The sequence below is a fragment of the Halichoerus grypus genome, chromosome 5 (genome assembly GCF_964656455.1).
Source record: "Halichoerus grypus chromosome 5, mHalGry1.hap1.1, whole genome shotgun sequence".
In the NCBI taxonomy this organism is placed as follows: Eukaryota; Metazoa; Chordata; class Mammalia; order Carnivora; family Phocidae; genus Halichoerus; species Halichoerus grypus.
In genome coordinates this window covers 106,745,753-106,773,445 of record NC_135716.1, presented here as the reverse complement: position 1 = coordinate 106,773,445, position 27,693 = coordinate 106,745,753, and the positions used below count along the sequence as shown (strand labels likewise).

General features: G+C 34.3%; 2 long non-coding RNA genes across 3 annotated transcripts in view; one reads left to right on the top strand and one right to left on the bottom strand.

Moving 5' to 3' along the window:
* LOC118547858 (uncharacterized) overlaps positions 1 to 25,536 on the top strand; it is a 107,150-nt gene extending 81,614 nt beyond the window's left edge. The window contains exon 5 of the long non-coding RNA XR_013448029.1: positions 25,235 to 25,536. This is a non-coding gene — a long non-coding RNA (uncharacterized LOC118547858). The remainder of the gene's footprint in view (positions 1 to 25,234) is intronic.
* The window catches only part of LOC118547859 (uncharacterized), an 85,185-nt gene that overhangs the window by 35,045 nt on the left and 22,447 nt on the right, over positions 1 to 27,693 (bottom strand). The gene's annotated exons all lie outside the window — the stretch shown is intronic.

Below are 27,693 nucleotides of genomic sequence, written 5' to 3'. Positions count from 1 at the left end.
TAAACAACAGAGCCACAGAAAAGCAAATGAACTAGCTTAACTTGGAGATTTCCTAAAATTTCATTTATAGTTTTAAAAATAAGACATGGAGAAAATGGGCTTTCTCAGAAATGGTCTATATGTCCCTGGAGTGGTGCAATTAAAGAAAACTAGGATATCAAAATAAATATCCTTTTTTGTTTTATTTATCAGAATGAGGGAGATTTTTACTAGTCACCATGCTGTAAATGTAAGAGAGTTAAAGCTTTTAATAATTTCCTTCACTGTTCACATTTCCCTGGGATCTTTTGAAGATGACTGCATCACATACAAACAAATTTTTTAAAACAGTAAATTAAAAAAAAAAAAGGTACCTCTCTTCCTTCCACGGGTCTTTTTTTACAAGCCCACATTTATTTATTTATCATTGTAATTAGGATAATTCCCAATACTACCACTGACACCGCCATCTACCATATATATTATACAGCAGAGTTTCTTAAATTTTTCCACATTATAGCACTCATTGAAAATAGCATTTGTATAGCACACTGGGGTGGAAAATAAAAAAGAAGGCTTCTTCCAGCAGAGACCGAAAGCTAGGGCAGACCTGGGCCCCAGGCCCAACCCAGAAGCCCTGAGGGTTGTAACCATCACTATCCTGGCACACATGCAGCCCTTTTGCACACATCAGGGTGTATCGGCATACCAGTTGGGAAGCTCTGTGCTTGTATGAAAGAAGTGGTAACATTAAAAAACAAAACTACATGCTCCTTTGTTTGTTTGTTTGTTTGTTTGCTTGAGCCTAAATTTTAGCAAGAGATATTTCTGTATTTTGTATCTCAGCTTTCTATTGTTTCCGATGTCCCCAGTGATGAAGATGATGAGAACTAAATATTTGAGCTTTATGTTTCCAGTAAATGCAATTAGCAAATGTGAATGTTTTCATGGTGACTTGGGTTTTTCTTTTTTTCCTGAAATTTTCCAACAAAAAATCGAGAGTTCAAAGTAGCAAACTGAATTTCTGAGCAATTGTTCCTGAGTAATTATTGATGGTTTGAGGAGAAAGACTAAAGGGGCATACCTAGGTAACTTGATTTATTTTATTTTAAACATCTTTTATTTTTTAACCTAAAATATAATGTTGTCATCTAACTAAATCTCATATAAAACGGGATGAAGCATGCCAAGCAGTTTAACTTTAGAGAGAAATGTCTTTAAGATGATTAGCGAGGTAAGAGGGAGAGAAGAGAGGAAAAGAGAGGAGGTGGGGGAGGTAGAGAGACTTATCAATTTCTCTTACTGTGTTCAAAATTTAACAATTCTTTCTGTCTAGAAATCATTATATGTAGCTTTAATCTCTTCTACTACAATGCAACTTCATTTTCTCTTTTTATGTCTTGGAGGGCAGAGGTTCCCAAGAGTGTAAGAGAAGTTAAGGAATAACCAGCTCTATAACCACGATTGGGTAATGTTGACACAACTATAAAATAAAAGCTATTCCACTTGTTCTATAGCCCTTAAACTTCGGAAAAGTGTCCAATAGTGGAAAATTAAAAAAAAAAAAAAAGTCTGCCTTGTTTTGCAGAGGAAAATGATCGTGAGTCTGTCTATCCATGATAGATTGGGTCAATTGTATTTCTTTCCAAAGCTTTTAAAAACATAACTGAAGGCTGAAAGAAGTTGTATGTCATCATTATGATGTTGGTAACCTGTGACACTTAAGTAATTGATTCTTTATGTTCATCGTGTTTTATTAATAATCCTTTGTATATTTCCTGACACATTATCCTGCTCCTACTTCCATAACAATCTCTTCAATTTTGAAGATAGTCTCATTGCAACATGTACTCATGAGGGCTGGTCTCATCTGATGGAGAATGAGATCATGTATCAGGAATACCCTCTGAGCTTTTGTGACCTTAAAACCAGTGTGAAATTGGATCACAATTACAGAAAAATACCCAGTCTGTAACTCTTTATTTCAGACTTCTTAATGGCAGCTCTTATACTTGAAATGACTTAAGACTGTTCAACATCAAATTCTTTCTGAGGAACTTATTGAAGTACATTTGAAGTTTATCATACTCCTTGGAAGTTTTGGAGAAACTGTTGGTTTCAACATATGTGTTGAAACAATGGAGTTTTTCTCATCTTTATAGGACATGATGGATCCATTTTTTTGTTTTGAAATGCAGAGCACATGAAACTATACCCGCTATTTCTAACATAAGATTTCTGATGATCCTCAACACATATAATGCATTAAATTTACCCAATATATTCACTGTTTATTAGAGTTTTATTGCAAACATTGAATTGATACAAACATGGTAAAAATGTCTAGAAATTATTAAACACATAAGAAATGCACACTATCATTATTCCATAGCATTTAGAGAAATAAGGTGAGTTTGTGCTATGTCACTTATTATCTAGAAAGTCCTTCCTCTCAGATTTTTCCAAATTGATAATTAATATATTCTTTTTTTAAAAATATTTTATTTATTTTAGAGAGAAAAAGAGTAAGTGCAGGTGGTGGGGGAAGGAACAGAAGGGAGGAAGAGAGAGAGAGAATCTGAAGCAGACTCCATGCCCAGCACAGAGCCTGACGATGGGCTCGATCTCACAACAACCCCAAGTTCATGACCTGAGCTGAAACCAAAAGTCCAATGCTCAACTGACTGAGCCACCCAGATGCCCCTCCAAATTGATAATTAAATAAATCCTGAGCACTAGTAGATTTTGAGGAGAACGTTCTTTGCTTTTTTTTTTTTTTTTTTTTTTAAGATTCATTTATTTATTTGAGAGAGAGATCATGAGCAGGAGGGGCAGAACAAGAGAGAGAGAGTCTCAAGCAGACTCCCTGCTGAGCTTGGAGCCAGACTTGGGGCTCAATCTCATGACCCTGAGATTATGACTGAGCTGAAACCAAGAGTCAGAAGCTTAACCAACTATGCCACCCAGATGCCCCGAGAAAGTTATATTCTTCATGTGTAACCTCTGAAGGTCTGTTTAGAGAAAAGATTTCCAGATGCCCACACAAGAAAACTTTTACTTGTAAATAAATTTCTATGATAGTTAAATTTATTTCTAGAATACTATCAACTAATGGTTCTTATTAAGTCATTTTACAGTTTTGAGTTGATATAAAATATGCCATTTCTGAGTTACGATTCTTACTAACTGAACATATTTTCTATCAAATAAACATTACTATTTTTTTTGTTTTTTTAGATTGATTGAACTCTCAGTTACAATACTACCTTTTCTATGAACTTGGCAGGTCTAAGGTTTTCTCTATAATTCAACAACTAATTTGAGTGAATTTATTTTGGCATCATATGGAATTAGTTTAAATGAACTTCTTTTAAGGTAAATTCGGATTAAATAACAAAGTTTAATTTCAGAAGTGTAGCTCCATTCACCCATTTAATTGATTCCGATTGCCCAAAATATGGACTAATATAATTAGTGAACTGTATTCATTAGAAAGTAGAAAAGTCAAAATAATTTCCTGATTTGATTATTAGTGATACTGTTAAATGTTCTTGCCAGTTTCTGTATATAAAGCTTATCAAACAAAGTAAAGTTATAGATGAAGTATTTTTTTAGACAATCACATGAGGTTCCTTCTAAATCATTCAGCAGCTACACAGAAAACTGCTATTTTTATTGAATACCATTTTGCAAAGATAATTAGCACTACTGCATTTAAAATGTATTGCTATAGTATGAATGGATAGATTCTGTCTCTGGTTGCATACTGAAGAATTTTCTTCATCTATAGATTTATGAGGACATTTTAATATGAAGCCCATATTTTAAAAGTATGAAGAAAGGGGGTGCCTGCATGGCTCCATCGGTTGGGTATCAGATTCTTGACTTTGGCTCAGGTCAAGATTTCAGGGTACTGGGAAGGAGTACAGCGTAGGGCTCCGTGCTCCGTGCAGAGTCTGCTTGTCCCTCTCTGTCCTCCACTGCCCCTCCCCTTGCTCTCTCTAAAAATGAATAAATAAAACATTTTTTAAAAAATGAATAAAAATATGAAGACAAAGGAGGTGCTATCCTGATCTATGGGTTTGGGAAATTCTTTTCTTTCTGCCCCAGGAGAGGTTATTTGTTTGGAAGTCAAATCCAAAGCCTACCTTGTGTAAAATTCCCATAGTTGTCTGGCCCTGAGCTTCACTTGGAAGTCTAGTTATATACCTTTATTAGTGAGAAATTCTAGCTAGGGCAAATCACCTGCAGGACCCCATCATTTGCTGTGAGCCCATATTTTTAATGCAGTCTGGCTTACTCTTTAGCTGATGGTCGATACACATCTAAACAACATGTGATACCACTTCCCAACTGCCAAATTAGCAACATTTTACTGAAATTAGAAAACACAAGTGATATAAATACAGTGGGATCAACACTTTAAAATAGGGATAGTGTAAATGAATTGATAATCCCTCTAAAAATCAATTTTGTAAAATGCATCAAGAACCTTAAAATATTTGTATCATTTGAGGCAGTAAATTCTATTTCTGGAGATCTATCATAAGGAAAAACTAGAATACTGGCCAAAAGTTGTATCGAGAGGTGTTTATGACTGATGTTTGTAATACTGAAATAAACATTTCATTGAAATTAAACATCCAACAAAATGGAACTGGGTAAATAGATTATAATACACTATATGAGGAAGAGAGATTACTAATAATTAAATTATCTATAAGGTTATTTACGATATGGGAAATCTGTTGAAATAATGAAAACTGACAATTGAAAAACAGCTGTTAAAAAAGGAATACAGGGCGCCTGGGTGGCTCAGTTGGTTGGGCCACTGCCTTCGGCTCAGGTCATGATCCTGGAGTCCCTGGATCGAGTCCCGCATCGGGCTCCCTGCTCGGCAGGGAGTCTGCTTCTCCCTCTGACCCTCCCCCCTCTCATGTACTCGCTCTCTCTCATTCTCTCTCTCTCAAATAAATAATAAATAAAATCTTTTAAAAAAAAAGGAATACATACATTTATGAATCATCATATCCGCATGTACAGTGTGCATATCTATATTTGCACTTATTTCTGCAGCTTTCTATCCAACTATATTTAAAGTGTGTAACAACCTTCAAAGAGATAATGAAATAACTTGTCTGTTCTTTTAAATTTCTTTATACTTCTCTGCATTCTCAAAATTGCATAAAATTAGACGAAATTATTTTTATAATCACAAAAATCTTGTTTTAAAAATGGACTCAGCTCTTGGTAGTGGAGAAAAAGAATACCCTTCATCAGCTGGTGTGGCCCTGTCTGACCAGCTGGTTTAGCCCTGTCTGACCACCATAAACACTATCAGATCATCCCCGTACACTGAAATGTTCTATCACTTATCATGGGTGACAAAATGGGATACATTTGATAACTTGGTTTGTATAATTATTATCAATAATTGTAGCACTTGGCTTAATGCATACTAAAATTCCCAATACTTCCCTTTTGTCAGTGTTAGAACAATAAAAGTTGAGAGTTTTTCTAAAATCCAAAGAAGGTGTGAAAATAGTAACTAAGGAATAATTATAAAATCATACAGAGCAAGACTTTTATAACTCGCCAAATATACTATAAAATTATTTTTTTTCCTGTGAAGAGGATTTCAATGTATACTTCAAGTGCCTTTTTTACAAATGACATTGACTTTGGAGAACTTGAATCTTTAATGTTTAGCAACTAACGAGTTTCTTAGTTTCACTTAGCATATTTCAAAGCCAAATCTTAGAGTTATTAAGGAATCTTTGTCTTAGCACTAACAATTGCTGTATTTTGTTATATTGCACCTAAGCTGGTAACTACAGAAACAGAAGAATGGTCTTAGGAAAAGAATAACTTGGAAATACACATAACTTCTCAATTCCGTCCCAATAACAGAAGTCTATGGAAGAATAATGGTGCTAGCAGATGATTTTTGTTCATGGGAAACACCGCAGCTAATCTTTATTTTAGCACTTTTTTTATTGAATAAATATAGGTATGGAAAATGTTTATGAATGAATTGAATTGAGTTAATGTGTATAAAGTTTGCTCAGCACCAGGCAAACCATAGCACAGTGTTCCGTGCATAATAGGAACAACTTGAAAAGCATGCGGAATGAATGAATAAATGATAGGCATTTAATGAACCCTGACTCCCTCCCTCATCATCCATGTTTCTTCTTTAACTGATAGCTATGTCAAAAATTCAAGTCTGCCGTCTGGCCTGGAGGATTTCACATTAAAAACAATACAAAACAGGGGCGCCTGGGTGGCTCAGTCTGTTAAACGTCTGCCTTTGGCTCGGGTCCGGACCTCAGGGTCCTGGGATTGAGCCTGGCCTGGGGCTCCCTGCTCAGCGGGGAGTCTGCTTCTCCCTCTGCCCCTCCCAACCCAAACCCCCCACACTTCGTGTGCATGTGCGCGCTCTCTCTCTCTCTCAAATAAATAAATAAAATCCTTTAAAAAAGAACAATACAGAACAAACAAAACCGTATTTTCAGTGTACAACCCAACAAAATTAAATTTATCTTGATTAACATAATTTTTAAATTTCCAGAGTAAAGTAAGTTCAAATAGTAGGCAAAATGCTATGGTATTTAGTTAAATTCAAGCCTCAGAAAACTGAAAAATTTTATATGTACCTAAAAAAATAACCCCATAATATATGCTTTCATGATTACAATAAAATCAGTGATATGCCCCTATGGTTGTATTACTGTATTGAAAGCTACAATCATGGTGAATTTGCATGAAGAATGCAAATTTTGTTTTTGCCATAGTGATGTGACTTTTATCACATGTGGCTATACATTTTTAATGGATGCTTAGCAACTGAATCTATAGCTTCTGTTTGGTAATGTCTATTTTAGAAAAAAAGTCACATTCAACAGGAATTAGAAAAAAAATCCGGTTTTTATATTGATTGATGCTCATTAATTGTTTACCAAGATATTTAAACATTCCCCAAACTCATCTTCTGAACAAATCATTTGCACAATCATAGGGAAATAAAGCATAATTGATGGGACTAGCATTCAACAAATGCCTTGTGACTTGAATTTTATGTGTACTTTATATATGTGGTTTTTGTGGATAGCAGGAACCGAGTGATATATTTATCTTTGGGTAGAATTTTCACCAGTGAGCTAAGAACTTTCATATCTTTGCTTGGGCTAATTTGAAGATGATTTGTGTTTGTTTGAAAATAATTTTAAAGTATTGAACTACCCAGTAATACTGAGTTTTATTAAAAACTACAAATGCAAAACAATTGAAATACTGATCATTTTAAAAAAGGGGGGAAGGGGAGAAGGAAGGAAATGAGAAATGGTTTTATTTTTCAGTCAATATGCCATTGCTGATTAAAGAAAAATATGAGATTTCATTGCATGCTACAAAGGAGGATGACATCAAAATGTCCTCTTGGTAGACAGCTAGCTATATAAACCACAAAAAGAGAGTTGCATTAAAAATACAATATGTTGAAACAGTAATTTTTCAATGCTATGTAAATACTATGGACATTTTAAATTCAAAGATAAGCAGAATCATCAGATAGTGACAGTTTTAAATTTGCTAAAAATCAATAGAAGAGCAGTAAAATGCAATTTTCCTAAACTGGGCTGTAACTTCAAGTGAGCTGAACCATTCTTGATTCAACTGAGAGATTTTTTAATAGGACTTAAGAAGTGCATTTAACATTGTTTCATTTTATTATGAGTTGAACAATACAAATGTGAAATACTTTGAAGTAATCGACATTCTATTTTTATTAGCTTTAGAGCTTCTATATACATATTTTATGTTCTTTCAGAAGCTTAAATAATATTACATTCTAATTATTATTTGCAGATGGTATTTGTTTTTCTCATAATGACCAGTCAGAAATCAGTGCTCTGAGTTCCATGAAAAAGAATCATTTCATGTTGAGTAGCAGTTACTCAGTATGCATTCTAGCTCTTGCTCTCTCAGAGGGAAAGATTTAAATAATGTATGGCGGGTTCCTTTGTAATGAGGCGTTCTTTTTTTATGTTTTGTTGTGATTTTGTCACTTTAGAGGAAATGTCGTTAGTTAAAGGGTCACAAATCATATCAAGGATTTCATCAATGCCATATAATTGATCTATATATCTTTGAATGGGGGGTGAGTGTCATTCAAGGCTCTTGGGTATTTCATTCAAATGCTAAATTTAAGAACCATGAGCATATTGACGTGTTAGAAAAACATATAGAATTGTGTGCATAAAACAAGACCGGGGTGAATTTTTTTTTTTCTTTTTCCTTTCTCATTAAAGATTGATCTAAAGATTTTTTTTTTTTTTTGACGGAGAGTTATTTGATAGCCATAGTCACTTTTTTTTGGGGTCCCAGAGTAGTAATAAAAAAAAAATCATTCAATAAAACACAATTTCCCTTTTCTCTTGTGTCCGGTACTCCCTTCCCCTTCAAATGCAGCTGTTTTCTTAAAGTTTCTTTCAAAAGGGAAGACCATGGGAAAAAAAAAAACAAAACAAGAATTTCTAAAGAGTCTAGAAGCTTTTTAAACATCAGATTGAAGTCTTGCTTCTAAGTGTGGCTTCTAAAATGGGTTATCTTGAAATAGTAAAAATAAAAATAATAAATCTCCCTAAATTTTATTTTAACAAAAGAGTAAACTTCCTAAATGTATCCTTCACTATTCTGTCATCTTTTTTCTTAAATGTTTCCTGCATATGAAGTCACTTGTATCCTCTAGCACACTTGACGTGTTCAGGTATTGATTTTTATTTTGTGCATTTCTTTTTATTGCCTACACACTTCGCTATTATGCCATGGCAGGCCCTTTGTCAACTAACAGTATGTGTAGCCCTGTATTTGGGATACATACCTAGGAGGCATGGTAAGTAGCAGGAATATATAGAACCCAAATCAGCAACCTCATATGCCAAAGAAAATTATTTCTTTTATCAAAGTTCTGTAATATTCTCTTAAAACACTAGATGTTAATTTTACCTGTTTTTCAAAGAGCATGTCATTATTATTGACATGCTGCTGGCTCTATGGTCCCAGGATGCATGAATTATTAGTGTTGCTTGACATTTTTAAATCCCTAACTCTATAGCCTATAGCTATACTTCCCGTTAGCTCTTACGGGCTTTAAGAGGCCATGCTAGTTCTGGATCAATGATTGCTCAGTAACTCAGAGGTGTCAGATTCTCTTGTGGGCTTAAAAAAAAAAAAAAAAGAATCCTGGTTGTTATTTCTGGACTTTATAAGTCATTATCTAAATAAAATTGTGAAGCGTTGTTATGTATCCAACACCTAGAGGACATCTATCCTGATTTTTGTGAAGAAACTACACTTGCTTTTCCTTTCTAACATTATTTTTTTAACAATAAAACAATATTATTCAATGCAATTATTATTCAATTTTAGTGTCGTTAGTCTCTATATGCTTTAGTCTCAAAGTATTCAATGAAATATTATAACAGTACTATATCATACATAATTGAATATGTCTGAATATTTATTATCCAAAAAGTCCACCTGATTAGGAAGAATAATGAAAATATTTGAGTTACAAAAAATGCATAACATATTTATGAGTTTTTAATTTTCCAGGGACAACATACTGATCTTACTAGACTGAGTTTTTAAGTGGTTATTTGCTTGTCATGGAAAGATATAAACACTTAAAGCATGAAACATAAAAACAGAAATATCAAGACATCTGCTTTTTTCCCAAAAATTGTCATCCTTTTATTTATATATATTTGCATTCTCAGTGTGTTTTTCAATGTGAGAAGATGTTAACTGAGTCCCAAATTTTTAAATATTTAAGCAATCAATGCATTCCTGGGGGGATCTTTAATTGTGAAAGAATCACAATAGAGATACATTTTATTTCATTTTTTCCCGTTTAATAGACACTTAGCCTCCCCTATCAGCAGGAAGCACTTTAAATTGGGACACCTGTAATGAAACTCAGTACAATTAATTGCCTGTTAGTCTTTTACACTAGATCTGTACTACCAGTTTTGTTGCTAAATTGTGGGTTTGGAAACTTGCCTTATACCAATTGACTCCCAACTCATGAAAGGATGAATTCCAAAATCCCAGTGATTAGTTCCAGTGATAAGTTTTGAATAGGAAATATATTTTCCGGTGTTCTCCTATTCTCAAACCCAATGGCCTATTTTAAGTCCTTGTCCCAACTGATCTGTCTGAAGCATTTCAAGCACTAGGACAAATCTCTCTGTTTTGAAATACCCTTCTCCTTTGGCTTTCATTCTTCTTTTTCATCCCATCACCTAACCAGTCTTTCTCAACTTCCTTTCTGAGCCCCTTTCTTTAGATTCTATTTTTTGATGCCCTTTTCATTTATTTACTCAAAGAAACTTTATGAACTATTTACTATGTGTACTGTAGTGTAAAAATATCCGAGGGATTCAAAAGTGCAGGCAACAAAGATACTGTCCTGAAGACCTCGATCTTTAATTAGTGAGGAAAGCATGAAACATATTATTCCAACTGGATGATATCAGTGCCTCCCTTCTCCCCACCTTCTGCCTGAGCGATCTCACTGATCCTCAGGACTTCGACCATAGTGTATGTACTGGCCAGCCCTGACACTTCTCATCACAGCTCTATAGCCAATGCCTTATGGACCTCTCTCTTTGGATGTCCACGAGGCACTTAAAACCCAGTGTGCCACACTCTAAATTTTCTCGGTGCCAATGCTCCTTTATACTAAAAAAAAAAAAAATCATTGTTCATCTACTAGATTCTTAGTTGTGACTGTTTCCACTTGTGTTGATACTTTCCCATTTCATAACCTCTAAAGTATCTTTGACTAGTGCTGTTTCCTCTTTTTATATTTAATCTGTTTTTGTTTTTGTTTTTTTACATCTCCATATTTTCCTCAGAAATAGCTTCTGAATATCAATCTTCATTGCCACTTTCTTATTTCAGTCCTATATCACCTATCATCTAGACGAATGGCAAGATTCCTATCCTATTTCCCAACCACATAGACCAGTGGAAATAAAAGGGGCTTTGGAATCTTTCAAATTGATTAAAAGCACAGCTGCACCACTGACTGGTTATATGCTCCTAGATAGCGAACCACTTGAAGCTTCAATTTTGTCACATATGACATGAAGAGATAATCTGAACATTTTAGGTTCATTGAGAAAATCATTGTATAAAACAATCCCTAGCATATATTAAATGCATACAAGTATTAATTAACTTTTTTTACTTTAATTTATCCTGGACAACACCATAAGAATTATCCTCCTTTAAAAATCTGATCGTATTGCCCTTATTAAAGGTTTTCATTGACTTCATAGTGCTTACAAATCAAACTCCCCAGGATATTTTAACTCCAGTTTGCTTCTCCAGTCTCATCCCCTGCTTCTCCTCTCCTGGCTCTTATTGAGTAAGTTGTGCAACCTTGTCACCACTCACTGAGCTTTCCGATCCCTGCAAATATTTGATGTGTTACCTATACTGTTCCTGCCCCCTCTTTGGAAAGCTTTTCGCCCACCTTGTCTCTTGGCCAAACTCTTACTCATCTTCAAGGCCCAGATCGAATGGCACATCTTCTGGAAGTCTACACTGACTCATCCAAGAAAAAATAGTTATTCTTCCCCCTGTGCTTCTGCATCATTTTGTTTACTAACAGTATATTAATTTCTTGTGACTTTCCCTATGTGTTTCAGTTTGTTAAACAACAACAAGGACAACAACAGGAATAAGTGACATTTACGGAGTACATACTCTATGGAAGGCATTGTGCTGTGCCCTTTCTATTTGCTTGTCTCATTTGGACTTCACTATAACACAGTGAGGTAGATGCTATTACTCCTACTTTACAGATGAACAAACTGAGGCTTAAAAAGTTTGCAGTTAGTCCCAGATGAATCACTTATGTAGCTCTCACTTCAGAATCCATGTTAAACATTACTCATTTATTCTAAATGCCATATGTTGATTCACAAACTCCTTTGAGAATATTATAGAAGTAATAAAAATGCCATTTGCAGATTCTCTGCATGTCAGGTAGCTCACGGATCCTCTGAAACACTTCTGTGGACAGCAAGGAATCCTCTGACCTAAAGGTAAGACCCCTTTCCTTACAGATCAAATTTTAAATTCTATAATCTGATGAACAAATATTCTCAAACTTTTTGTTTTCAAGCAAAATCCACATTTCAAATGACAGCCTGCAGTTAATCTCCATAATGTGGCTTCTTAGGAGCTCTAAACCCTTTAGGTTCCGTGGAACAAAGTTTAAAAAACACTGAGTTGCGATAATGACATGTTCAGTTCCTCAGAAAATGTTTATTTCTCTTCATGTTGGAGAGCAAGCTTGTTATGAATTGTACCTGACTTATCATTGCATCCCATCATCAGCTTCTTAAGGGGTTATTTACACAACCAAGATTTTATGAATATTTCAATGAGTTAGGATTTAAAAGAAAAGTAAAACATGTCTCCACAACCAAGGTAAGTAGGGCAAATTGCTTTTTATCACAGAAACTGAGTAGCATTGGAAAATAGCTGACAAAAATGGAAATGTGTTTATCCAGATTATTGAGACCACCCCCAGATACATTTGGATCAATGCTCAAACATGTGAATTATAAATTAATCAGTGGATAAAAAGAACAAAGTTGTGATTATAGATGGGTAGCAGCGATTGTAAGCTGACTGCCAGTGGACTGAATTTGGCCCACAAATATTGTTTGTCTTGCATAGTATTTTTTTTTAATTAAGCCAGTATTTAAACAACAGGGTATTTGTTTTTTACATGAATCTCTGGGTTTTCAGCTTCTCTTGAAAATTTGGAAGCTGTGAGGGACACTGGGCCCAGATTCTCACATGGTGATGATTGGCTAGAAGTGAACAGCAGCTGTTCCCTGGACATGGGACTTGTACGTTCCTGTACAGCACGGCCCCTGGCAGACCCATTTCACACATTTACCATACCTGCCTGTCCCTGTTGGCAGTCGTAACCCTAGAAGACTGGCCTGGAAATTTGAAGAGTTAACAATAAAACTGTTATTTTTAATAAAGCATCGTATGTTGCCATGGGAGGAAAAAGTCACCTTTCTAAAGTGCATATGTTAAAGATACAGTCCTCGTCACAGAGCATGAAATGGTGTAAATAGAAAAATCCCACATTTTTTTCAAGTAAAATCCACATTTCAAATGACAGCCTGCTGTTAATCTCCATAATGTGGCTTCTTAGGAACTCCAAACCCTTTAGGTTCCATGAAACAAAGTTTGAAAAACACTGAGTTGAGATAATGACATGACTTGAATTCTAGCCTACTGGTCAAAGGCAAATCAGTTCCATGGGTAGTAGTGAGCCACCTGGAATCCAGGCAGTCCACAATGAGTATGAAATCAAATACAGAAGCCAGATCTTATTTCAGTGGATAAAGCATCCACAATTAAATGTAATTTTTTTAAAGATTTTTTATTTATTTGACAGAGAGAGAGACAGCGAGAGAGGGAACACAAGCAGTGGGAGTGGTAGAGGGAGAAGCAGGTTTCCCACTGAGCAGGGAGCCCGATGGCGGGGCTCGATCCCAGGACCCTGGGATCATGACCTGAGCGGAAGGCAGATGCTTAACAAGTGAGCCACCCAGACGCCCCAAATGTAATTTTTAATGCCCGTTGTCTATAAGAAAAACAAGGGGAGTGGGAGGGGGAGATGGAGATCAGTTTTCTTTTTATTCTCTAGATACTGGTTTTAAATCTGTATATCACCTTGTAATTAAAAATATAATATAAACAAAACATAAATGGGCAAACATTTTAGTTCATTACATTTTACAGTTCTTTGTTTTCTAATCTTTTCTATGTCATGATGATGCTGATAGTATTATTAAAATGGTCTAGTAGGTTACAGTACTTCCAGTTATTTTAAGTCCTTATAGTTCTATAGGGCCTTGAAGGAAGTTTCCTCTTGAGAAAAGAATAAATAAATAACTATGTCAAGGTCTAATTTTTTGTGTTGGCTAATAAATATAACACTAAATTTCTACTCCTAGTGCTTTGTTGAAGCTTACACTAGGGTGTATATATTAGAGAACTGATTTGATTTAGGAGGACTTTGAGTCCCATAAGTTATCATGGAAAAACCAGCTCAAATCTCTTTGATGTGTCACTCATCTTTCAGCAGCCCTGCTAATATTAGAGCACTTCAGTTTTTTCCACAGCACTTTCACATACTGCAAACTCGCCTTTAGGTATTGCAATTAAGTCAATTTTAGGATATTTAGCCTAATGGAAGTACAGACAAGGGTAGCTCGAAAGGGGGACAACTGACTGATTCAGGAGTTTTCTTTCTGCTTCAGCAGTTTTTAAGACTGAGAGACTTAATAATTCTGATTAAGTAGGTAACAGAAACAATACCTAGGAAGACTCTGTAAATGTAAGAGTTGGCATCTATATTAGATCCTTAACCGTTTATTTACCACTTGATACTTGACTATTCACAAACTACCCCAAAAGTTTATAACATTTAAAAACTGTGATCATTTTTTGAAGCTGAAAATTTGAATTATTTTCTTTTCAACTCTGGTAATTTGGAGAGAATCACTTAGCTAGAATGTGAGTCTAGTCACTCACTGGGCATCACTGCTGTCTGTTGTTCTCTCACCATCTCTGTATACGAAGCATTCCTCTTGGTATGGTTAAAAAACACACACAGGGGCGCCTGGGTGGCTCAGTTGGTTAAGCGACTGCCTTCGGCTCGGGTCATGATCCTGGAGTCCCGGGATCGAGTCCCACATCGGGCTCCCTGCTCAGCAGGGAGCCTGCTTCTCCCTCTGACCCTCTCCCCTCTCATGCTGTTTCTCTCTCGCTCGCTCTCTAATAAATAAATTTAAAAAAAAAAAAAATAAAATAAAAAACACACACAGCTTGTGTGTGTGTCTGTATGTGTATGCGTGTGTGGAAATAAAATGGTCTGCAAAGAAAAGAGGCACTCAGAGAGACCAAAATAAAAGTGATTAACTTCTGGTGAAAGGACATCTCAGCTGAAATAGTCCAACTCTATCAGTGTTTCTATGTTTGCAAACTTAGAAACTTCAGATTTCAAACATTGAAAATCTCAGGAGTGTACTGTCCTTTTGGTATGTCCTTTGATACCACTTCTCTTATTTTTAACAATGCACAGCCTTGAGTTTGCCAAACGTTTGCCAATTTAATCTTCATTTAGTCAAAGCAGAAAATACTCATTGAATGCCTATTTACACAGATTATGGGACTAACAGAGAGCAAAACAAAGCATTGTATCAAATAAGGTTCCTTCCAGAGGTACTCCTTACCCTCAAGATTTAAAGACTTCTCTTTCTGGTCATATGGTTCTCTAATTATTCACATTTTTCACTTTGCTGTATTTTTGCATATGCCTTTTCTTCTCCTTTAGATGATCTCTATGCCTAAATGCTATTTTCACTCCAGATTCAGCTCAGGTGGTAATTTCTCCAGGAAACTTTGCCAAGGAGAGTTGAGCATCTTTTCCTGAGTCCACCCAGCACTCAATCAGATGTTTTTTATTGTATTGAGATTATCCATTTGTGTGCTTGTCTCCACTCTGGTATCGCCTGCCATCGCTAGATCTTTAGCTGAATGAGGGGTTAGGCCATGTTTGTTTGTTTGTTTGTTTTTCATTAGTGGGTATCTGCAGAGCATATCAAAGTGGAAGAGTAAACCTTCACATAATTTCTGATAAAGTTCAAAGAACCAGATGGAGGAACATGCCCATCAGGGAGAATGGGATGAGGAGGTGAGGTGGACACTGTCCTGGATGGAAAAAAAAGCTGAAAGGCGGCAGTATTCAGCATAGAAAGAGTATAAATGTGCAGTTAATTGAGAGCTGACAGGACACTGCCAAATGAGAAAAGAGCAACTACACTGGAGAATAAACTTGCAGCAAATCCAAGAAATACGGTGGCCATTTGTTCAATGACCATATGATTGGGTTTGATTCTGGGCCTACCAGGCAGTACTTTGTAAAAATGATCCTACCAGATGTGTTTTATATCCAGAGGAAATAAAACATTTAGGATAACCCAATAATGTTTCAAGCTTTTTTGAAAATGCAAGTGAAGTATTTTTTTGAGAAATACATAAATTACAAAATTCAACTCTATATGTAATCTTAGTTATGTCTGTGCAGTCAAAAGAGAAATTGTAACTGTATGCCACTGATTCATCTTTGTAATAGTCTTAGTGCTCTTACGTGTTTTCTTATTATAATATTAAATAATATAAATAACAGTTCCAGACAAATTATTTCTTGGTTTGATAATTGCTCTAATTATGAAAATCTGATGAAGCAAGGATTCAATTTGGAATAGCTCTAGTTTGATTCTCCTTTAAAAATTTATATTTATGCTTCCCTTAGGTTTGAGATAAAAAAATATATATATATATTTATGCCATTTAATGTCATTTGTGGTCTATTGATATAAAACAGTCTTTAATATATTGTTTTATTTACAAAGGTTACTTAAATTTGTGTGAGCTCTTTCAGAGTTTTTAAAAATAATATCCCAGAAAAGTGCTGATTTTTAAGATTGGGAATCTTCTGTAATGACAGCATCTCCAAAAAATGAGCCTAATTATTTGTTTTTTGCCTGAAGATGTGACTTAAAGCAAGATTTTCCAATTATAATCTGAGGAAAGGAAAATAGGTTATCTAAAATTATTTTATAACTACCAATTTTCATCTTTCTTCATTGAGTGCTGTGACATCCTGAGCACAGTACTAGACCCTGGGACAACCAAAATTCGTTAGAGAAAGTCCTTGCTTTTGAGGCACTCATAGTCAAGTAGGGAAGATAAACACAAGAACAGAAAAAGGCAGTATTTGAAAAATTATTAGCTAGAGGTTTGTGTAAGTGCTATGGGAGCAGAGAAGGACAGCATTTGGGCCAGTATGAAGGCCTAACAAATGTGTGGTGGAGATGATGCTGACTCTTTAGGATGAATAATAGGTTAAGGGAAGAGAATTCTAGGCAAGGGAAAAATCAAGTACCAAAACATGAGATTGAAAAATAAGGTGCCTGATGAATCAAATCCCTGAAGACACCAAATGTTCGTATCTAAGGGCCTTTGCACTTGCTCTTTTCCCTTCTAGAACACTTCTCCCCAGAACATTACATGGTGTATTCTCTTATTTCAGTGAGTTCTCTGATCAAATGTCATGCAGTATTCCTTAATCTATAATTTCTATCTCCTTACTCTGCTTTATTTCTTTTCCAGAGGAGTTATTACTATACGCTTATTACTTATTATCCACATTAAAGCCTGCATGATGGCATGAACTTTGTATGTAGTTGGATCCAAAGTTCCTAGAACAGGGAATGGTTCTCAATAAGAACTTGCTGAATGAATGGAATAATGCATGTATAAATGTTGGTAGCAAGTGAGCATACCTGAGATTCATCTTTGCTTCTGTGACTATTTCAACACATAAATGACTTAAGGGTGTTAAACATGTTAAACAACCTTGAACTTGGGGATAGAAGCATGGGCTGGAGAGATGAATAAAGCTCTCCATACTCCATTCCTGGTCTTAAAACTGTCCCATCAGTTTCTTAAAGTTTTTCTGAGTAAACCTGAAGCCTCATATACTTGTAGGATTAAGAACTAATCATACATGTTAAAAGCTAACTTTCAACCCCAATTGAGTGAGATTACAGAATCTAGATAAAAATATTTTTGAAGGAGCTTATGTCATAAATTATTCTTGCAATATAGTCATGACTATAATCTCCTTAGCAAGATTTTCTGGACTAGAAACCCTACTCTCATAAAACTTTACCTTTCTTCAGGACTTCTCAGTTCTGAAATAAATGAAAATACAAACGTCATTGTCACAAACCAACACATTCATAATTATTTCTAATTTGGTGCAATTCCGCTTGAAATTCACAAGAAATGTGCATTTCTTTTCCAATGAAATGATATTGTATAATTTATATTTGTACATGTCTAAATGCTCTAGATATGCTTAACTCAGATTGTGGGAAAATATTTGAATTATATTAATAGGAAAAGTGATCTGGTTGTTATAACTAGGCTGCTAATTATTAATATCACATGCTATATATTTGTAGTTAATTACTCCAAGTTAATAAAAAAAAGGTAGCTATTTTATTTAATTATAGAATAAGTGAAAAGATCTATTTTCCCAATTCTAGCAATATAAGTCATGCACTTTTAAAATATTTGAGAATATAATTTGATTTTATATGCTTGCCAAACTTCAGGCATGAATATAGCTGATGCTCCATAACTCTAGGTTAAATTATATTGTTTAAAGAATATATATATATTAGGAATATATGTCAAGAATATATATATACTCATATGTATATATGAAGAATATACACATATAGTTTCATGTAGTCCCACTTGTCTTCTTTTTTTTTCCTTTTGTTGCCTGTGCTTTTGGTGTCAGATCCATGAAATCATTGCCAAGAACAATGTCATGAAGCTTTTCCTCTACATTTTCTTCTAGGAGTTTTACAGTTAGAGGTCTTACATTTAAGTGTTTAGTCCATTTTGAGTTGTTGTTTGTGTATGGTGTAAGGTAAGGATCCAATTTCCTTCTTGTGGATATGGATAACCGTTTTTTTTTTCCAGCACCATTATTAAAGACTATCCTTTTTCCATTATGTGTTCTCAGTACCCTTGTCAAAGATTAGTTGATTGTGCATGTGTGGATTTATTTCTGAGCTCTCTATTCTGTATCTTTGGTTTATATGTCCATCTTTATGCAAATACGATACTGTTTTAATATGCCAGTACCATACTGTAATTTTATAATATATTTTGAAATCAGGAAGTGTGATGCCTCCGGCTTTGTTAATCATTCTCCAGATTGTTTTGGCTATTTGGGTCCTTAATGGTTCCCTAGGATTTATAATTGTTTTCTCTATTTCTGTAAAAAAAAAAATGGCATTGGGATTTTTATAGGGATTGCACTGAATCTATAGATAGCTTTGTGTAGTGTGAACATTTTAACAATATTAAGTCTTCCAATTCATGGTCATGGGATAGTTTTCTATCTGTTCATGGTTCCATTCTTTAATTTCTTTCATCATCAGTGTTTGTAGTTTTCAGTGTACATGTCTTTCATCTCTTTAGGTAAGTTTATCCTTTTTTTTTTTTTTTTTAGTTAAGTTTATTCTCAAGAATTTTGTTTTTAATGCTATCATAAAGGGACTGTTTTCCTAATATCATTTACAGATAGTTCATTATGAGAGTATAGAAACACAACTGATTTTCATATGTTGATTTTGTATCCTGCAACTTTAGTAAATTTGTTTATTAGTGCTAATGGTTTTTGTTTGTTTGTTTGTTATTTGTTTGTGTGTGTCTTTCTGTCTGTGTGGTCTAGGGAACAACAACCAACAGAATGAACAAGCAACCTATGGAATGGGAGGACATATTTGCAAACCATACATCTGATAAGGGGTTCATTTCCAAAATATGTAGGAAATGCCTACAATTCCATAGCAAAAAAAAAAAAAAATCTAATAACTCAATTTTTAAAAAAGAGTTGGGGAGGGGCACCTGGGTGGCTCAGTCGTTAAGCGTCTGCCTTCGGCTCAGGTCATGATTCCAGGTCCTGGGATCGAGCCCCACATCGGGCTCCCTGCTCCGTGGGAAGCCTGCTTCTCCCTCTCCCACTCCCCCTGCTTGTGTTCCCTCTCTCGCTGTGTCTCTCTCTCTGTCAAATAAATAAATAAAATCTTTAAAAAAAAATAAAAAATAAAAATAAATAAATAAATAAATAAATAAATAAAAAAGAGTTGGGGACTCAAATAAACAATTCTCTGAGAAAGATATACAGATGGCCAATAGGTATATGAAAAGATGTTCAACCTCAGTAATCATCAGGGAAATACAAATCAAAACCACCACTCACCTGTTAGGATGACTATGATCAAAAAAACAAAAACAAAGCAAAACAAAAACAGAAAAAACAAAAGATGAGTGTTGGTGAGGATATGAAGAAATTGAAACCCTTGTGCACTGTTAGTGGGAATGCAAAATGACGCAGCTACTATGGAAAACAGTAGGCAGGTTCCTCAAAAAAATTAAAAATAGAACTAACATAGGACCCAGCAGTCCCACTTCTGGCTATTTACCCAAAAGAACTGAAATCAGGATCTTGAAGAGCTACTAATATGTTCATGCTCATGGCAGCACTATTCACAATAGCCAGCATATGGGAAAACCTAAATGTCCATGGGTGGATGAATAGATAAAGAAAATGTGGTATATACATACAATGGAATATTATTTACTCTTTCCAAAGAAGGAAATCTTGCAGATGCAACAACCTGGATGAACATCGATATTATGCTAAGCAAAATAAGCTAGTCACAGTGGCACAAGTACTGCATGATTCCACTTACATGAATGATCTAAAATAGTGAAACTCAGAGAAGTAGGGAGTAGAATGGGGGTTTCCAGGAACAGGGTATAGGGAGAAATGAGGAATTATTATTCAGTGGGTGTAAAGTTTCAATTGTGCAAGATAAATAAATTCTAGCAATCTGCTTTACAACATTGGGCCTGTAATTGACAATATTGTATTTCACACTCATGAATCTGTTAGCATAGGTCCCATGCTAAGTGTTCTTACCACATTTTTTAAAAAAGAATATGTATGTACATATACGTAATTTTAAAATCTGAAGTTTGCTTAAAAATTCTGAAATGCTGTTTTCAATTTGTTTTGAAAAAAAAAAGTTCCATTATGAGAAGTCATTGGTCATTTATTTAAAATCCACATCACAGCAGAATGAGGGAAAGTTTTTTTAAAAAACTAGATATCTGAAATAGTCATTGAATTTGAATTACTGAAACTGGGAATATGCAATTATGAAAATTTGAGAATCCTTCAAAATGTGAGTATATGTTTCAGATTTGTTCAAAGTATATCTACATGAAGCCAGCAGATGTTGGCTGTGTGTATTCATATTCTTTATAAGTAAACAGCAAGTATTTAGTATTTATATACCACCTGACAGAGCAAACACCACAAAGACATTTATTTGTTAATCATGAAGAAAATAGGTGTTAAGAATAATTTAGAGCATGTTATTTCTGTCACCAACAGGCTAATTTTATAGAACTTACAATAGAGGAGTGGAAGAAAAAATGCTGCTCAGGGAAGCAGTCTTTTGGTTTTCATAGGTTAGGGAAATTGGACTGTTACTTACAATAAACATAGAGCATGTTAAGAATTTTCTCCCCTATGTGATCTTGAGAAATAGTTTTCCATGCATAGTAAAAGCTCAAGAAACACAGAGGGGGCGGGGGGGGGGGGGGGAGGGAGAGAGAGAGAGGTAGAGAGAGGGAGGGAGAAGGGAGAGAGGGAGAGAGGGAGAGAACGAGCACATAAACACATCTATTACATAACTTTACATGCTGCAAATGAACTGGCTGTGAGGTTACAAAGCAGGAATAGCGTCTAACACCTGTGCCTTAATTGCTTTCATGAATGACAACTGCAGATATACACACAGTCACAAGTAGAAAAATAGAGTTGAGTGTATCAGACTTCTGACATCTCCATAAAAAAATATTTAGATATGACACAAAAACTGGTTTCCTCTTTTTCAAACTTTCAACTTAAGATAGATTCCATAAAAGAAAAAAAAAAAAAAAAAGAAGTATACTCCTTCATGGTGTAGCTTCTAAGTTGATTTTTCAGTTCATCAGTGTAATATCTCACTAGCAAAAAAATATCAATTTTACCAGATCCATTCTATATCTCCCTTTTTCATTCATAGCTGACATTTAGCTCTCCAGGTGAAAGGAAAGAGTTACTATTTGAATAAGTGATGTTGCCCATTTAAACACAGAGCAGTCAAGTGTTAATTTTTACATATTCATGATGTCAATATTTTGATTAATTCTCATGACATCAACTGGCTCTGATGCTTGAAGATTTCAAGATCTTATGAGTTATTCATATAGACCTAGGCATTATCAATATTTTCTCTACAAAGAAAGACTCTATATGAAGGGTAAAATACCTTAGGAGTGTATTGATCAGTTTATAAGTAAAAATAACAGTAAAGTTAACTTTTATTGAATTGGCAAAATGATTTACATATATCAAGAATTCTTGATATATTAACTTTTACCAAACTCTAGGGAAAAAAATCAGCTGTATCAAATTTCATCTAAAAGCAACTAAATCTTAATGTTACTGATGAAATAAAGATAAAATTCCTTTTAAATGTTGTAAATTTTCTTCATTTCTAAAAATAATAAATTTACGACAGCATTAACTTGAGGGTATTATGCTAAGTGAAATAAGTCAGATAGAGAAAGACAAATACCATAGGATTTCTATATGTGGAATCTAAAAATTAAAACAAATGAACAAACAAAACAGTAACAAATTTATAAATACAGAGAACAAAGTGATGGTTGCCAGGGGGAAGGGGCATGAGAGGATGGACAAAATAGGGAAGGGGATTAAAAGGTACAAACTTCCAGTTATAAAATTAAAAAAAAAAGACAGGGGCTAGAATGTACAGCATAGAGAATATAGTTAATAATATGTAACAACTTTGTATGGTGACAGATGGTAGCTGGATTTATCCTGGTGATCACTTTGCAGTGTATATAAATGTTGAATGATACACCTGAAATTTATATAATATTGTATGCCAAATACACTTCAATAAAAAAATGAATGAATGAATGAATATTAAAAATATATGAGCACCGGAATGTTTTAGGTAGATTATTCCAAGGCAAGCAGCATAGCATGATGATAAAGTTCAGAAAGGACTTTTCAGTTGTATTGCTTTTTTTAAAGCCTGCTCTGACATTTCTAGTGTTTTCTCTTGGGCAAACTGCTTAACCTATCTGTGCCGGTTTTCTACCCATAAAATGGGGGTAAAAAGTGTTTATCTCACAGGTGCTTGTGAGAATTAAGTAAGACAATCAATTCAAACTAAGCACTGTGCACTGCACATGGAAAATGCTCCATTTTCAATATGATAATAATTAATAATAACATCATTAAAATTGAAGTAGCCTCAGTTTAAAAATAAATTAGTAAATTTTAGGACTGTGGCCTTTGCAATGTTTACTTACAATCAGTTTCAGGGTGCTGGTTTTAGGAATGTTGACAATTATGTTTGTGGGAGAACATATTTCTGACTTCTCTCTTCCCTGCAAACTTAGATGTGGAACTTCAGTTGTTTGCATAGCATTTGAACTACCATTTATATATGTTTCTAAGATACTACCTCTAAAATTACCTTTAGAAGCCTCCTATCTGTTTCCTTGGCTTGTATTCTACACCAACGTAGATGAGATAAGTATAGCATTGCATGCTAAAGTATTCTGCAAAAGTCAGCATAGGTTTAAACAGCCTCATTGGTTCAGTTATTATGTATCATTTATAGTAAACATCCCAAGCAGCTTCATAATAAAATTCTTAGTGGGAAACAGTAACTAACATAAAGTAAAATCAAAACATGTATCTTTTCTTTACGCATACATTTATTTCATACATCAGGGTTCTGTTTTTTGGCTGAGCTTTCTGATATTTATGCTGGGTGCACAATTGGCACTTGGCACTGATACATATTTCAGAGGTCAAAACCATGCAAGAATATAGTCCCTAGCTTTGTCTGAGATTGCCCCAGACTTTCTGTGATAAGTAGCAAGTAAATTACCTGCTATATTTTACATAAAGGAAGACAGAAAAAGCCTCACTATAGGCTTCTATTAGATTAAATATTTTTCTCTATAACCTAATATTATAAACTAAATAAATTCCAAATATTAGGCCTTTTAATATTTTTTTGTTTTAGATTACTTTATTCCATTGAAATTTTAACCAGCAACTGTGACCTCAAATATTATCAAGTTGTGGGCTTTACACCATAAAGAAATAATAGGTAACACCTAAGATTTAGAGTGTTTACATTTTTATTAACTTTGACCTGAAAAAAATTAATTCAGTTAAAATTAACTCAATGCATTTCAACATATTTCTAAACTATTTTTATCCTATTGTTTCATAAAGGATTTTTTTTGAAGTTCTAGGACATTGTTATGATTATCATATCCCAAAGTAAATTATTTTAGATAACACAATTTAACAGAATTTAAGTCAGCAACTTCCCGTCAGTTAACACAGTAGTAGCTTTTAGTACCCTAATTTATCCTCTTTTTTCCTCTTAAGAAATAGGTGTCCCTCAAATATCTACATCTATCTTTCTGTGTCCATATGGTTTTGAACAAGTGGTGCAAGTATTCACTATTTGCTGTGTACCCACACTTGTATAGTTCAGCTGGAGTACCATCTGGTGTGGTACTCTTCCCATTTTCCTCATTTTGATTGCTTTCTCAATCTGGAAAATGGTAGCTTGATTGTCCATCGGGTCTCCATATGGCTGCTGGATCATTCTATGTAGTATCCATCAGCAATATTTGATGCATTGTTTAAAGTTCATCCAGGGTGTTCACAAGTTAATAACTTGGTCATAAAATATCAGAAATTTTGTTTGGAGAAATATCATAATCTTAGATTTTAGGAATGAAATCTTTTGGATTGGTTAAAGGAAAGAAACAAGAAAACACATCCGTATCTTTCTGAGAAGCAGATGGCTACTCTTATAGTGTTAGTTATCCAAAATTGTTTCTATTTTTACCCTTCTATACTGTCTAAGTTGACATTTTAGTGGAAACAGCATCCTTACATACAGATCATCTTGGTTGCTTGAAGGACAACTATTGAAATAAGAAAGTATATGAGATTAAATTTCTGCAGAACAATGAGGCAGCCCAACAGAACTATAAGGATCAATCAATAAAAAATGGAATCAGATCCTAATGATAGATACCATGAAGATGTGATAGGAAGAAATACTGTAAAGAGGGGAGGAAATTCTTTCGCATATCCTCGTGTAAATATAAACTCACCTGAAGGAGATCATAGTTTAGCAATCTCCCTTTCTGCCTTCCTATCAAAATAAGCCAAATCTTTAATAAATTTTGGAACACCAAAAATGTATAGTTTCTTAATTTATCATTTAACATCCTCCATTTCTCCATGGTTTTGTAAGAGGATGGAGTAAAAAAGGTGGTTTTCTCCTCTATTTCTCACTTTATGCTTCACGCTGGTTTTAATTTTATCTCTTTTCCCATTCTCTCTTCTGATTCATTCATTTATCCTTTCCTTTCACAGTTATTGAGTACCTACCAGAGATGCAGGAAAGATAACAGGTAATTTGGTGAGGACCACTGTGTACTCAGGGAGCTCTTAGGAGAAAGAAGGTATGTGAACCAATAATTACCGTAAAATGGGATTAGCACCAGAAGGTATTCATAAGGAAATATGAAACCACAGAAATATGAAATCCTAACTCTGCCAAGTGGATTCCAGATTAATACAACTTCATGTTTTCCTGAATCACTATCTGCACATAAATATCTGCTTTATTTTATCTTTCACACAAGATTTACTGAAGTATGTTCAATAACATAATTTGTTGTATAAGTGGAAATATTTCTAGCTGGCTTAAAACCTCAAAACGCAAAACCCTAACTGAAATTGGAACATAATTTTCAATTTACCTCATCTGTGTAATACATGTATAAAATATTTCTGAATTATTTATTCCCTCTTTCTTAAAATTATTCCTTATGTAAAAATGGAAAAGATGTTCATGACTCTTAACTGGTGTCTATTCATTCTTTGCATAAGGTTTCATTTTATAACACTTAACATGAGACCAGAATTTAGCTTTCTCTTTATTTTTTTTTTTTTAAGATTTTATTTATTTATTTGACAGAGACAGGGAGAGAGGGAACACAGCAGGGGGAGTGGGAGAGGGAGAAGCAGGCTTCCCACTGAGCAGGGAGCCCGATGGGGGGGTTTGATCCCAGGACCCTGGGATCATGACCTGAGCCGAAGGCAGATGCTTAACAACTGAGCCACTCAGGCGCCCTAGCTTTCTCTTTAAATAAAGCTTTAACCTTCACATTACATTACTGCATGTCTTATGAGTTTACTGAAAAATTCTTGATATTTCCAAGTTTTGCAAAATGCTTGCTCTAAGATCTACCTTCTTCAAAGTGGGTTTGGATTCTGTTACTTTTATCCCAGAAGAGATGTGTTAGCTACTTATTAAACTCTAAATTTATTTCAAAATTGATTGAAAAATGACATTTAACTGATGTCTGTGTTTTAGAGTTGTACTTAAATGAGAATTAGAATTGTCAGAAATAATTTGAAGACTGAATGATGCCTACTCCAAGTACTGTACTAGGCTAAAGCTTTATAAAACATACTAGTTTTATTTAAAATCAAACTAAAAGTTTAAAAGTTCTATTCAAAATCTGGTAGCATTATATGGGCGCCTGGGTGGCTCAGTTGGTTAAGCGACTGCCTTCGGCTCAGGTCATGATCCTGGAGTCCCTGGATCGAGTCCCGCATCGGGCTCCCTGCTCGGCAGGGAGTCTGCTTCTCCCTCTGACCCTCCCCCTCTCATGTGCTTGCTCTCTCTCATTCTCTCTCTCTCAAATAAATAAATAAAAAATCTTTAAAAAAAAAAAAATCTGGTAGCATTATCATCTGACTTAAAAAATGTACAGTTGGTGTACTCATTCAATTTTGTATTCCATTTTTGTCACTTTATATTAGTCAATTAAGAACATTTGGACCTAAAAAAATTTCAAAGTAGTCATTAAAAAAGGCAAATCCTTACATTTTGTACACAAAACCAATTTAATAGATTTTTCCCTTACTTTTCATTAATTTGTTGTGGTGTTATATAGATATGTCATTATTATCATGAATTTGTATGTAAAATTTATTAAAATTAATTTTCATAAAAACATCTATAATCATTTTATAAAATTATTTAATTCATTTGTTGGTGGTATAATGTAAATATTTCAAAACAAAATAAAACATTCTTTAACTAGCAGCTGTGTATAATGTAGTAAGATGAATCCTTATTAAATTAATCTTTGAGATAGTCGAAGTATTTTTTTTCTCAAATGATGAGTTCACGTGAAAATATTTGTAAATGTTTTTGACAAGCAATTTTTAGTTTTTCTGTCTTCCCCAAATATGGTGTGTATTTTGGGAATCAAATGCATTCATACATAAGAAGCAGTTATTACTGTAAGGACAAAAATTTATCAAGATAAGTTATATTCTATAAACACACATTTATCTTTCTCATAGACTATTATAAACAGAAGATCCAAGCACAGATCATTGCTCTGAGATATTAATTTCTTAAAAACATAATATCGAGTAAAGAATAATATTTTAAGTATTAAGTATTTCACCCATTCTCACTCTTAAAGTTGTTTCTTAGGAGTAATTTATTTTTCCAAAGTACTACAACTTTTCAAAAAAGCCTACCTCTTCAGCAAATCTTTGTACAGAGAACAGAGATTTTCCTGAGAATCATGCTAATTAGCGAAACTGAAGGACAAATTGGAGAATACACTGCTAAAATATTTTGATATGTATCGATGTCTATGCACTTGACAACGCCTTTGCTTGGAACACTTCATCAAAGATTGGTTTCATTTTTGTCTATCAGGATCTTAGTAATAACCCATTTCACCTTATCCAAATTGGCCTCCCTCAGTTAATCTCTATCTCCTCAATGTGTTAATTTTCTCTGT